Genomic DNA, 11,971 nt, shown 5'->3' with positions numbered 1-11,971 from the left:
TGACGTGAAACATTAATTTCCTAACAATGCTGTGACAGGATGAAATGAATGGTAAACCTTGACTCCCGCCCGCCACGTGAATATAAGACTTGTATTAAAAGGTTATGCATGTATTTTGTGTACAAGTTGTATCTGTGTTCGGTCATGGTTGTGTTGATAAATGCTTTAGCAGTTTTAGTCACAGAATGAATGTACGTTCATCTCTTTCTCTCTCTCTCTCTCTCTCTCTCTCTCTCTCTCTCTCTGTGTGTGTGTGTGTGTGTGTGTGTGTGTGTGTGTGTGTGTGTGTGTGTGTGTGTGTGTGTGTGTGTGTGAGTGTGTGTGTGTGTGTGTATGTGTGTGTGTGTGTGTGTGTGTGTGTGTGTGTGTGTGTGTGTGTGTGTGTGTGTGTGTGTGTGTGTGTGTGTGTTTTGCGTGTACCTATGAAAATTCATGTAGTTCGTTCTACCCAACCCCTCTCTCTCTCTCTCTCTCTCTCTCTCTCTCTCTCTCTCTCTCTCTCTCTCTCTCTCTCTCTCTCTCTCTCTCTAACACACGCATACATAGAGGTGTGTGTGTGTGTTTGTGTGTGTATGAACCCCGTTGCACATGAGGGAGGCTGCCAAAAAAAGCGGTAAAAACTCGGCCGGGAGGGATGAAAGGGAGGGAGTGTGTTGAGATGGGGAGTTAGGGAGGGAGAGGATGAAAGAAGCTTGGGGGGGACACAGGCTGGGGCGGGGATAGGGAGAAAGGGAAAGAAAGAAAAAGGTAGCCTGAGGAATATGTCCCCGTGTGTGTCAATTGAGAAAAAAAGGCTTGCAAGGAAAAGACACAGGGTTTTTTTCAAAGGTGTCACCAGCTGGCGCCACTGCTTCCTGGAACTTTGGTCACTCTGCCTAAGTGGGGCTTTGAGTCTATACGGAATGCTTTTATTAATCTAAAATGTGTCTTTCTGCGGTAAAATAGCCCACTTTTTTGTTTCCTGTGCTAAATCAGCTTTTGAAGAGTCGAGAAAGAGTGAATGGAGAGACGTGGGATATAATGACTGAGCAAAGAAGAGATAATTTTTAACATTTTTATCTGAATACAATCTTACCGCATTCGGAGTGAAAACTGAGCCAATGTCGTGGTAATGGTTGAGTTTGTGTAAATATTGGTTGGTCAATGGTGCTCTTAACAAAAATAAAGCAAGGAGTAATGTTATCAACTCACTTAAAAAAAAAAAAGTTAATAAAAAACGAGGTTCTTATGTTGAATTCATGATGTGTACATTGGCAGATTTAGTTTTGGATGTGTCAGGTTATAATTTGGACAAAAGTTTAATGGAAAACATTGCGAATTAATATTTTACCTGACATGAAGAGAACGACATTTAAATCTGAGTGTCATTATCATTTTATTATTACGATTTATTAATTGAACGTCGATCACTCAGCAACCTTTCATCATTTCACTAAGACATTTTTTTCCCTAATTATCTACAATCTTTTTGACACATTTTATACTACACCCTCTTAAATAGCTAAATAGCCCGGAAAAAAAAAGAAAACAAAAAAAAAAAAAAAAAATTAATCTATTCTCCCTTGTAAGTGTGCATGTGATGAATGTTAAAATAATGACCAAAAAAAAAAAAAAAAATACAAGGAATAATGAAAAACGTCACTTTAAATGAACAACCTCTTACGCAAACATTAAAACAAAACTACTGGAAAATAACTAGAAATTCATTAAAACCTACAAACAAAAACATGAATACCAAACCAACGACATAAGAAGAAGAAAAAGAAAAAAAAAAGAAAAAAAAAACTAAAAATAACTGGGTATTCATTAAAACTTACAAACAGAAACATAAATACCAAAGCAAAGTCATCTCCCATTCTCCCTTACAAGTGTGCATAATGTCAACAAAGAACAACATAAGAAGTACAAGGAATGATGATGCCACTCTTTAGTTTGTCTCCACCTTGGAATACGAGAAAACACCGCCTTCCCAGAGGTGGTGGTGTGCCAAACAGTCAGCTACAAACGGTGAATAAAATAAGCTGAAATTTACGCTAAAATCAATATTGGCGGAGGTAAAACCAATATCTGGCACGGCCTTTGAATATATAAAGAGTGATTAATGATGCAGTATTCAATTTAATCCAGCAGATACCCCAGAAGAGCGACACTGGTCCAAATGAATGACCAGCATTGTTTCCAAATCCATCTCCTTCACTGGACATAAGACCGTAGAAATATATCACACAATTTCCTTTACCAGTTCTTTCACTATTAAATGGTTCTCTCATATTCTCCTGCATCTTTTCAGACACATTTTTGCACTATAGTCTCTCAGCTATGTGACCTAGAAAAGACAAAATAAAGCTTCTATCAACTCATGTGTTTCAATTGTGTCTACTGACGTATCTATTTTACTAGGTTGTTAGTTATGTGGCCTGTAAAAGACAAAATAAACCTTCTAGAGCTATTAGCTCTTTGTGTTTTATGTGTGTCCAAGGAAGCTACTTTTTACACAATACTGAATACTGAAGGACGACCACAACTGAAAACAATTCAAAACAACCACTATTTCATTTATTGTTGAGGAAGAGGCAAAGGATCAACAGCAACCATATGATAACTGCCAACATTTTTTATTGAAGTCCCCCATTCAAGCAGAGAGGGAGAGCGAGGGGACATTGTGAGGGAGAGGGCGATGGAAGCCTGTGAAAGGGGGAAACAAGTAAGGGGAGTGGGATATTGAGAATGGGAGTGGAAAGAGGCCAGGGCCGTGAGAGGGAAGAGATAGGAGGCAGGGGAGATGCAGAGAGGAGAGAGGAAAGAGGAGAAGGGGAGAACAGGGTAACAGGGCCAAGGCTGCAGGGTGACAGATGTGGAAGTGACCGGGACGCACGCACTACAGCCTTGTGTGTGGGTCAGAGTCACCACAAGCACTGAAAGCCTGGACACACAGATCAGGGAGTATCGCATCCATATACATACGCTGACGTGCGGGAAACGGGGCAGTACACACACACACACACACACACACACACACACACATTAACCTCCTATCCCACTTTCACCGACAAGCGCTTATTCATTGCAGTAATTATGACGTCAGTACAGCGCCAGTATTCACCGCATTAGGATCCGACCGGGAGCGATTCGTGTCCTTCGTCTGGTACACATGTATGTTATATGGTACAGATGCTATATGCGTGCCAACGTTAAAAAAAAAAAAAAAGAAAAGAGAGAAAAAAAAAACAGCAGCTTATGCCGTGTATTAACTGTTTTCATCCACCTATATTCACACACATGTCGATCTTTGTCCTCTGCGATACGATGTTATGCATTTTTATGTTGAACTTTTTTGGCCTCAATGTTACGAATATTCAAGAGATAACGAGGCTTTTACTGTCACCAGCACAAGGTCATCTTCTCCCGACCCTGTTTCCAAACGTAATGGTGCAGGACATCTCTATAGTAAATCTATCGTCATCTAATAGCCTGCTTACTGTAAGTGATGATATAATTTGGGTTAGGAGGTTATCAAGGGGCATTTAATCTAGTTAGGGAATGTCCTTCACAATTACGTTTCCGGAAAGAGTCGAGAGAACAATTAGACGCGACTGTCAATGGTGCTTTCCTTATTCTGTGAAAATTTTTCTTTTCAGCGAAATATTAAAGACAAAATAATTCTGCCAACGCGCAGGGACGGAAAATATAATAAATGTTCAAGGTGTCCTCAGCAAAAGAATAAATCACACATTTCAAGCTGAACGCCTCAATAAACCTTCACAGTATCATGATAATGGACAGAAATCATGGCACTGGTTAAAGGAATCTCACTCATCACCAACATCAGCGTCTATCAATGCAAAGAAAGTCCATCTGGTGTCTTTTTGGAGGAAGCGTGGGGACAAACATTTCATGACGTATTTGGTATTCATTCAGTAATTACTAATATTAAAAGCATTTAAGTCTTATTTTAGTATTTTGTGCTTAGCATGTATATATTTGAAAGCATAGCGAATAGATAAGGGTTTAATTACAATAAATCGTGGGAATATAGTTCCGTAAAATTAATGAACCAAATTTGTGTTCGGCATCTCAGAGAAATATCTATCGGACAAAAAACTCAATTATATCAAGCCAGCATCAGTCTAGGTGAAAAATACGAGACAGAACTGAGTCCCTTTCCTCTCCTTCCACAAGCAAACCAGCAGAAGCCCCCGCCTCAACACACAACAGATTCACCAGTACTCACCCCGCCAGGACGCCCTTCACACCGCAGCCAGCACCAGCGTGGCGGCACCTCAGATCTGAAAAGAGTGGAATACACGCTAGTAAGAAAATAAATAAATAAATAAATAGATAAAATAATGACAACTAAATAAAAAAATAAATAAATAAAATAAATAAGATGTAAAGCAAAGAATGTTGGTAAGAAAACTAAGACTATATTTCATCATGATTCAATTTCAACAGTTCTTCCTCTCTTTCTGTAGACAAAAAGTATATAAACAATATTTTTGCTTTAATCTAAGTTTTCCTACCATCTTTCCAATTAACAACCTGTCTCCAAACGTGTCCCTACGGAAGGAAAACAAATAATAAATATATAAACAGAGTTATCTGGTATTCGCATAACTGATAGTGCAGTGGTCGGTAAATGCATAAAGTGTGACTATATGATAAATGTGAACGGCTATCACAGTAACGCTCGTGGCGCGGCGTCAAATGCAGGCAAACAGATCAAAAGCAATATAAATGTACATCAAAGGGAGATATCAGTGAGTCAATGGGATAAGTGGATATATGAATGTACAAGTGAGTGAATGGATGAATGAATAATTGAATGAATGAATGGACAGCTGAATCACAAAATCATTACCAGAATTACTGAATATATTAAAAAAATCCTACATCACATAAATATATTTCTAAAAATTTCATTTTCATACTATTTATTTCTACAAGTTTCAACAATAAATCAACATATCACCATTTCACGAAAGCTTCACTCGAGCACCAGGAAGAACAAAACCATTCACACACACATTAATACAATTCTAAAAATTTCCTTTTCACACCACATACGTACATATATTTCGACAACTTTCACTCCACCACATAACAGTAAAAGAATAAATCAACACATCACCATTTCACAAATGCTTCACTCGAGCATCCAAAACAAAAGCAGAAACACAGACATTGCATCTTTTCATCAACATTCGTACATTTTCTGCCTCTTCTCTCTCCCTTACTTACTTCAAGATAGCCACTCTTTTAACCCTTTTACTTATTCTAGTTATATATGGCACATCTTTTAACCATAGTCCACTCTGAGACCTTCTTTATTGTTCTTCAGCCACCTCTGTGTATTGTTCTGCTTAAAAACTTGAAAATCTATACGTTAATTCCTATTTTTGTTGTTGTGGGTGCTTGTCAAGATATATGTAGATATATGTAGGAAGATAAGATACCACCAATAAAGGTATATGGTTGATTAATTCCTTCACCCTTCACCTTTTTCAACATAAAAAGTAAAAAAAAAAAAAAAAAAAAACTACAGCTATTTCTTGAAGTCTTTAGTGCTGTAAATTGTTGCATATTGTAGTAAAATGGCCAACACTACTAGGAAAACTACTGCTAACATACATTTTCTGTTGTGTTCTAGTGCTGTGAATTGCATATCATAGAAAAATGCTTAACAATACCAAGAAAAAAAAAAAAACCTACTCTTATTTTCTGCTGTGTCTTTAATGTCCTGAATTACTGCAAAGGTTAAGACCACCAAGAGAAACTAACACTATCATCTCCTGTCTTTAGTGATGAAAATTGTTTTATATCGTACTGAAATCGTTAACATTCACTAACACGCTTCGCTTCAGTAAATTCAGAGAGACGCATTGGGAACAACAAACAACAGACACCGCAGGAGTGTTGACAAGCGCCCCCCAGTGTGATGCAACGGCTGGTGTCCATCGAGGCGGGTTTACCTCACTCTTAGGGGCAAGAATCCTTCCCGCAGCCTTTACCTCACGCACCTGTGTCCAATAAGCTCTCCCGTGTGTGTGTGTGTGTGTGTGTGTGTGTGTGTGTGTGTGTGTGTGTGTGTGTGTGATTTAGACAGTTACCTAAAGAGATAGTTAGAACAGATAGGTAGAATAGATATATATAGGTGGGCGGGTAGATAGATGGATAGACAGATAAACAGATACAGATACAGATAGATAATTAGATACAGATAGATAGACAGACGGATAGACAGACAGACAGACAGACATATAGATAGATAGATAGATAGAAAGATATAGATAAATAGATGGATAGATAAATAAGTAGACATATAGATAGACAGACAGAAAAATAGATAAACAGATGGATACAGATACATAGATAAATAGATACACAGATGGATAGACTGATTGATAGATACAATAACTTAAATAGATATAGACAACTAACCATTATGACCACTTCACTCTATTATCACTTTAAGTTAATTTCTATCTCAAAAATAATTCGTAAATTGAGGACATTGTCAAAAAAATAAAATAAAAATAATAAACGTATATTTCTGCAGATTCAACGAAAAAGTGTTATGATAAATCTTTCTGTGCTCTGGGAAATGTTTATTGGCAGTGTAGTAACTGACTCAACATTATTGCACCGTATCAGGAGCGGCAGCCAACTGCAGGAATCTTGGAAACGCTTCAGGGAGTGTTAGTGACGAATCTTCTTGCTGTTGTCATCTGCTGCTGTCGCTGGGAATCACAACAGGGGATGATTTTTTCCTGTGCCCTGAGTAAAAGTGTGCTTATTCTCTGTTGAAATATAGGAGAAGTAAACTTTAATATATAGACAAGCGGACCACGATTTACTGCGATGTGGCTCATGTTTCCAAATTCTATTAAGGTACATATCGATTATTCTGGTGTTCTCCCGCTGTTCATCCTTAAGGAATCCATATTTTCTTGCCAGACTCTTCTATTCATTCAAATATGCATTTACCTAACATAAGAATATCAACAGAATATCAATATCAATAGAATATCAATAGAATAGGAAAGCTACAAGAAGCCAGTAGGCCTACACGTAGCAGTCCCAGTATACATTTATTAAGGCTATTTCACTTCTTATGCGTAGTTATTCTTCAGCAATGGGGTCTTGCATAATTTTTATACTTAAATTCCCTTATATGAGTATATGCCAGAGGTAAAATACAGAAGAAAACAAACTGATTTGATTCTTAATAAATAAAAGCAACAGCCGGTGTGAGTTTATATTTTAAGACATGCCTTGCACAATTTCATGCCTAATTCCCTTTGAGTATATGCCAAAGAAGCAAAATACAAGAAGAAAATGAAACTAAGTTGATTCCACACAAACAAAGACAACAGTCAGTGTGTCGTGTCCCTCTCGTCTACAGCCTTAAAGACAACGTTCTCTTATCATATTCCCGTTGGTATTAAGTCCCTCTCGTTTCCTGGAACATGTCATGTGCCAGTAATCAAGTGCTTCTTCCCGAAGCTTCGAGTGGCATGATATCCAAAACACCGCCTGACGAAGGGATAATGAGAGGGAAACTTAATTAAAATCTAGTCAACGCTTGTACGGCTCCACGACAAGTCTTCCCTGAACCGATCCACTAAATTCAACTCAGGTAAAAAAATTCTTTAATAATTTGGCTCTTACTCACTGAACTTAACAACTGGCAAAGCAACTCCTGACAACTCATCAGCTCAATCTCTCGGCATTACAGCGCTAAACTACTGCTGTCACATCACTTTCTTTCAGTCCAAGGCAAAACGACACCACAATTACTATTTTCAAGGGCGTTTTCACGGTTTCCGTGATATTTCAAGACAGATCCTGCTTCATCGGTGGGAAAAAAATCATCATGACTAATCACCTTTGTGGCTTTGAAAATAGTGCAGATGAGAGAACAAAGAAATTAAGAATACAAACTTAAATCTAAATACGTTTTTTTTTTTAATCTTAAATAGTTAAATTTGCCACACTTTGATACGAAGTAATTAAGGAATAAGAATTTTGATAAGGAATAATTAGGCAATAAGAGTTTTGATAAGGAATAATTACTCTGAATTCTCCACATTTTGACAGGAAACAAATATCATTACCTTCTGTCCATGACTAAAGCGTAACTCAGAGGTCATATTCCCAGATACACAACACACCACACTGCCGGGCCACAGGGGTTCATCACTTCGTCACTCCTAACTGCTGCTGAACACTTCCGGGACACGCCAATATGTTACAGGGCCGAGTAAGAGCCAATAAAGCGGAGTCAGTCACTGGACACCCAATATCCTTCCTTCCTTGTTGTCGCAATGATGGCAAGGCAAACATTACTTGTATCACTTGTTATATTTAATTTTCTTCTTCTGAGCTTTTTACGGAAATTATCTTAGCATATTAATTTTGAGGTTCCATTTCTATACATTTTTTTTTATATCGTGATCTACGCAATAAAGGAATCATCCGTGAAAATGAACTGAATTAATCAAAATTTGAGCTAACCTAAACTGACCTATCCCTCGGACGGAAAAAAGCCAATGTTATTTCAGTATTTCAATCATCGAATAATTGCTACTCATGGTGATGTTAATTGTTTCATCGGTATATTCATTGCTATCAAAGCCATACTCATAAAAAAAAAAGCTTAATGTAGATCCGTAAAATGGTTATGTGTATGCAAACGTGAAAAACAGAGATTATTACTAAAATCATGAAATTCATACAGCCAGAACCTCCAAGACAACACAAAAGGAAAGACTAACAATAACGGAAATGTTATTAGCAATGTTATTGGAAACGAGTATAATAAAGAAAAGATAAAAAAAAAATCAAGTCAAATCTATCACCCTTCCACTTAATATAACCGAATACAAATTGAGTAACACCAGTCATTAAGAAGAAGGAAAAAACCACCACACACATTGCAGCATCGAGTCTATCCCATTAACAACTAAATGGAAGAGTCAATTACAAGTGTCACCATCAATGCAGAGTCGGGCTTCCCCAGTAACAGCGTCCAGCCATCAGTAGCCGCCATAACTATAAGGCAATTATGACATTTAATGATCAAACAGGCGCATGGATTTATGGCGGCAAGAGTTAATGACATCCCCTCTCACTCACCCATAAAAGGACCTCCATTACTCTCCTTTGTAAAGCTTTATTGATAACAATTGGTCCATTCAGTGAAGTATGGAGCTTTTTGTCTTTGATGATACTGCGAGTTTTTTTTTCACAAATTTTAGCGCTTCCAAAAGAAATATGATTCATGGAAAGATAGATATCATATTAATTCAAATATTCCATCAGGAAGCGAGAGCGAGCCAATGAAATTAAAGATTATACCGGAACTATATTATCAAGAACACGTTTTTAAATCCAGGATATATTTTATTAGCAATCGATCACAATTCCTTGAGATTAATTGAAAGTGTTAACCATCAAGATCACGACCTTCTTATTCAAAACCAGGAATATATTCTATCAGCAAACAATCATGAAAGTCTGAAATCGACCGTTTCACTGCAATATGCAATAATTCACAGCACTAAAAGCAATGTGTGGAATCTTCATAATCATCTGCAAGAAAGAAAATAAAAAAAAGAATAGATTTGGTCATTTTTAGCCAGTACAATATTTGGAACAAGAATGTCTCAGAGTGGCTAGTAATTAAGGAAGGATGTTTCAAATAGCACTGAATTGGTAAAATAAATATGGTAAACTATAAAGACCACGATCATTTCATTGAATGCACATCACAGATTCCAACAGATTGAAATGTGATGACAAAAAAAAGTCACTCCTTTCCATGACCTGAATTTCGAAGCACTTCACGCGAGAGCAAAGTACACACAGATCCCTAGACACACACGAAAAATCACCCGGGGATTCCCAGCACGCGGAAGTTCCCAGCACGACGTCCGGCCTCCTCAGGTGAATACGACAGGCAAATCTTTCTCATTCTCGCGTTCCGCCGCCTCGGTTTACACTCACGGGGCCGCGACACTCTGGAGCCTCGGTGACAGACACATCAATACCAGTACAAATACACACTCCGTTTTCTGTCAAGCCTAGGGTACAACCGCGAACACATGGGGATATCACGTTGACATCTTACTCGATTTTACTATACACAGAAACAAAGGATGTCACTGCTTGAATTATATTTATCATCATCAGTGTCATTGTCATCGTTTTGTTTATCGTCCATGTTTCCCTCACGCGGTTGGAAGGATTGAGAGTCGCCCAGTTTTTGCAGTCACAAACGATCTCTTCTCTGATGTTCATCCCTGTCATGTCTTGCTCCTTCTCATATCGTCTCCAGATCTTCATTGGTCAAACTTGCAAGGCATCAGATAATGATGATGATGTTACTGTTACTACTACTACTACTACTACTACTACTACTACTACTACTACTACTACTACTACTACTACTACTACTACTACTACTACTACTACTACACTAATCAATGTCCATCCTCCACCACGCTGTATCCCGCAGTTCACCTTGTTTAAAATTTGATACACACTCATTTGGTTCAAGTCTAAAGACAGTGTTCTTAAACATTTCCGCACCTTTTTCCTCTACATTTTTCCAGGCTCTAGAGAAAGTCACTTGAGGGTTTTCAGGGACGTTTTCAAGACTCCAGTGGCAGCTTAACAAGGATTCTGCGTTAGTGTGAAAAAAAAAAATATATATATATATAAATAAAATCCTGAAAAAATCATTGCTGTGGCATTTGGAAATATACCTTATGAGAGTGCGGAATGTTTAGGAATATGTCATAAGTCATCAGATTGTAATAACACTGCACTTTCACAACCATAAAATGATAGAAAAAAAAAAAGACATTAAAAATCATGTATTCGCAGCACATCAACAGGCATGCATAGTTATTATATAATTTTTACTTGAACTATAATTTTGTATAGGTGGAAGAAAACTCCCAGGCATTCTGTAATTTAGGTGGACCAGGAATTCCGTATTAATAGATACAGATGGAATTACAGTTACAGCATAGCAGGACTATTTTATCAAGTGTTTTATGCGCTGCCCACGCCATTTAAAGCTAACTAGTGTATGCAAGTCTTCTGACAGCTTCGAGGAACACAGGAAAATGAATTACAACACAACATGACTATTTTATTACCTGTGTTACATGCTGTCTATGCCTTTTAAAGCTAACAAGAGCATGATTTTTCTTTTACCACCCTCAAACAGATAACACACATACATCACACCAGAACGATTTTGTTAAGCCCTTCAGAAAGAAAAAAAATAAATAAAACATAACATATAAATATGTGTCTCCCGTGTCATTTAATTAACACAACTATTTGACATCTTTCCTTAATCACTAGCCACTGTGAGATATTTTCCTTTGTTCTAATGCCAATAGAAATTTCAAACTTATTCTTGTAATCCCTTTTCTTTTTTTACAGACGCTTATAAAAATTGCATTCATTGTTTTCAGCGTCGAGAACTGTTGCATATTACACGGAAAGGGGTTAAATCTATCCAATATGCGTACGTCTTATAACAATTCCCAACAACACAGAAAAAAAAAAAAAACAGGACCCTTTTGTTAAGCGTGGTACGTACTATCTACACTATTTACCCCAATTCAATATACGTAGGTCTTGTAACAGTTCTGAACAACACGCCTCCTTTACTTTGCAACATTTTACCTTCAAGGCGCCGGCACCAAATGCACCGCGAATCCCCCATCCAATCACATAAGCCGATTGGGATCTCACACATGCGCTTCCTGGTGTGGGGAGTGAGAGGAAAAGTTGAGGGTGCATATCCAGGGAGACTGTTTTGTGGTGGTGGTGGTGGTGGTGGTGGAGATGGTGGTGTTGGTGGTGGCAGTGGTGGTGGTTTGTAGTAGTAGTAGTAGTAGTAGTAGTAGTAGTAGCAGTAGATGTTGTTGCTGTTATTATTATTATTATTATT

General features: G+C 37.7%; 1 long non-coding RNA gene across 1 annotated transcript in view; it reads right to left on the bottom strand.

Moving 5' to 3' along the window:
* The window catches only part of LOC135109404 (uncharacterized), a 105,408-nt gene that overhangs the window by 40,723 nt on the left and 52,714 nt on the right, over positions 1 to 11,971 (bottom strand). The window contains exon 2 of the long non-coding RNA XR_010272691.1: positions 4,232 to 4,286. This is a non-coding gene — a long non-coding RNA (uncharacterized LOC135109404). The remainder of the gene's footprint in view (positions 1 to 4,231; positions 4,287 to 11,971) is intronic.

This window comes from Scylla paramamosain, chromosome 18 (assembly GCF_035594125.1).
Source record: "Scylla paramamosain isolate STU-SP2022 chromosome 18, ASM3559412v1, whole genome shotgun sequence".
Classification (NCBI taxonomy): Eukaryota; Metazoa; Arthropoda; class Malacostraca; order Decapoda; family Portunidae; genus Scylla; species Scylla paramamosain.
This window is presented reverse-complemented; position numbering and strand designations above follow the sequence as displayed.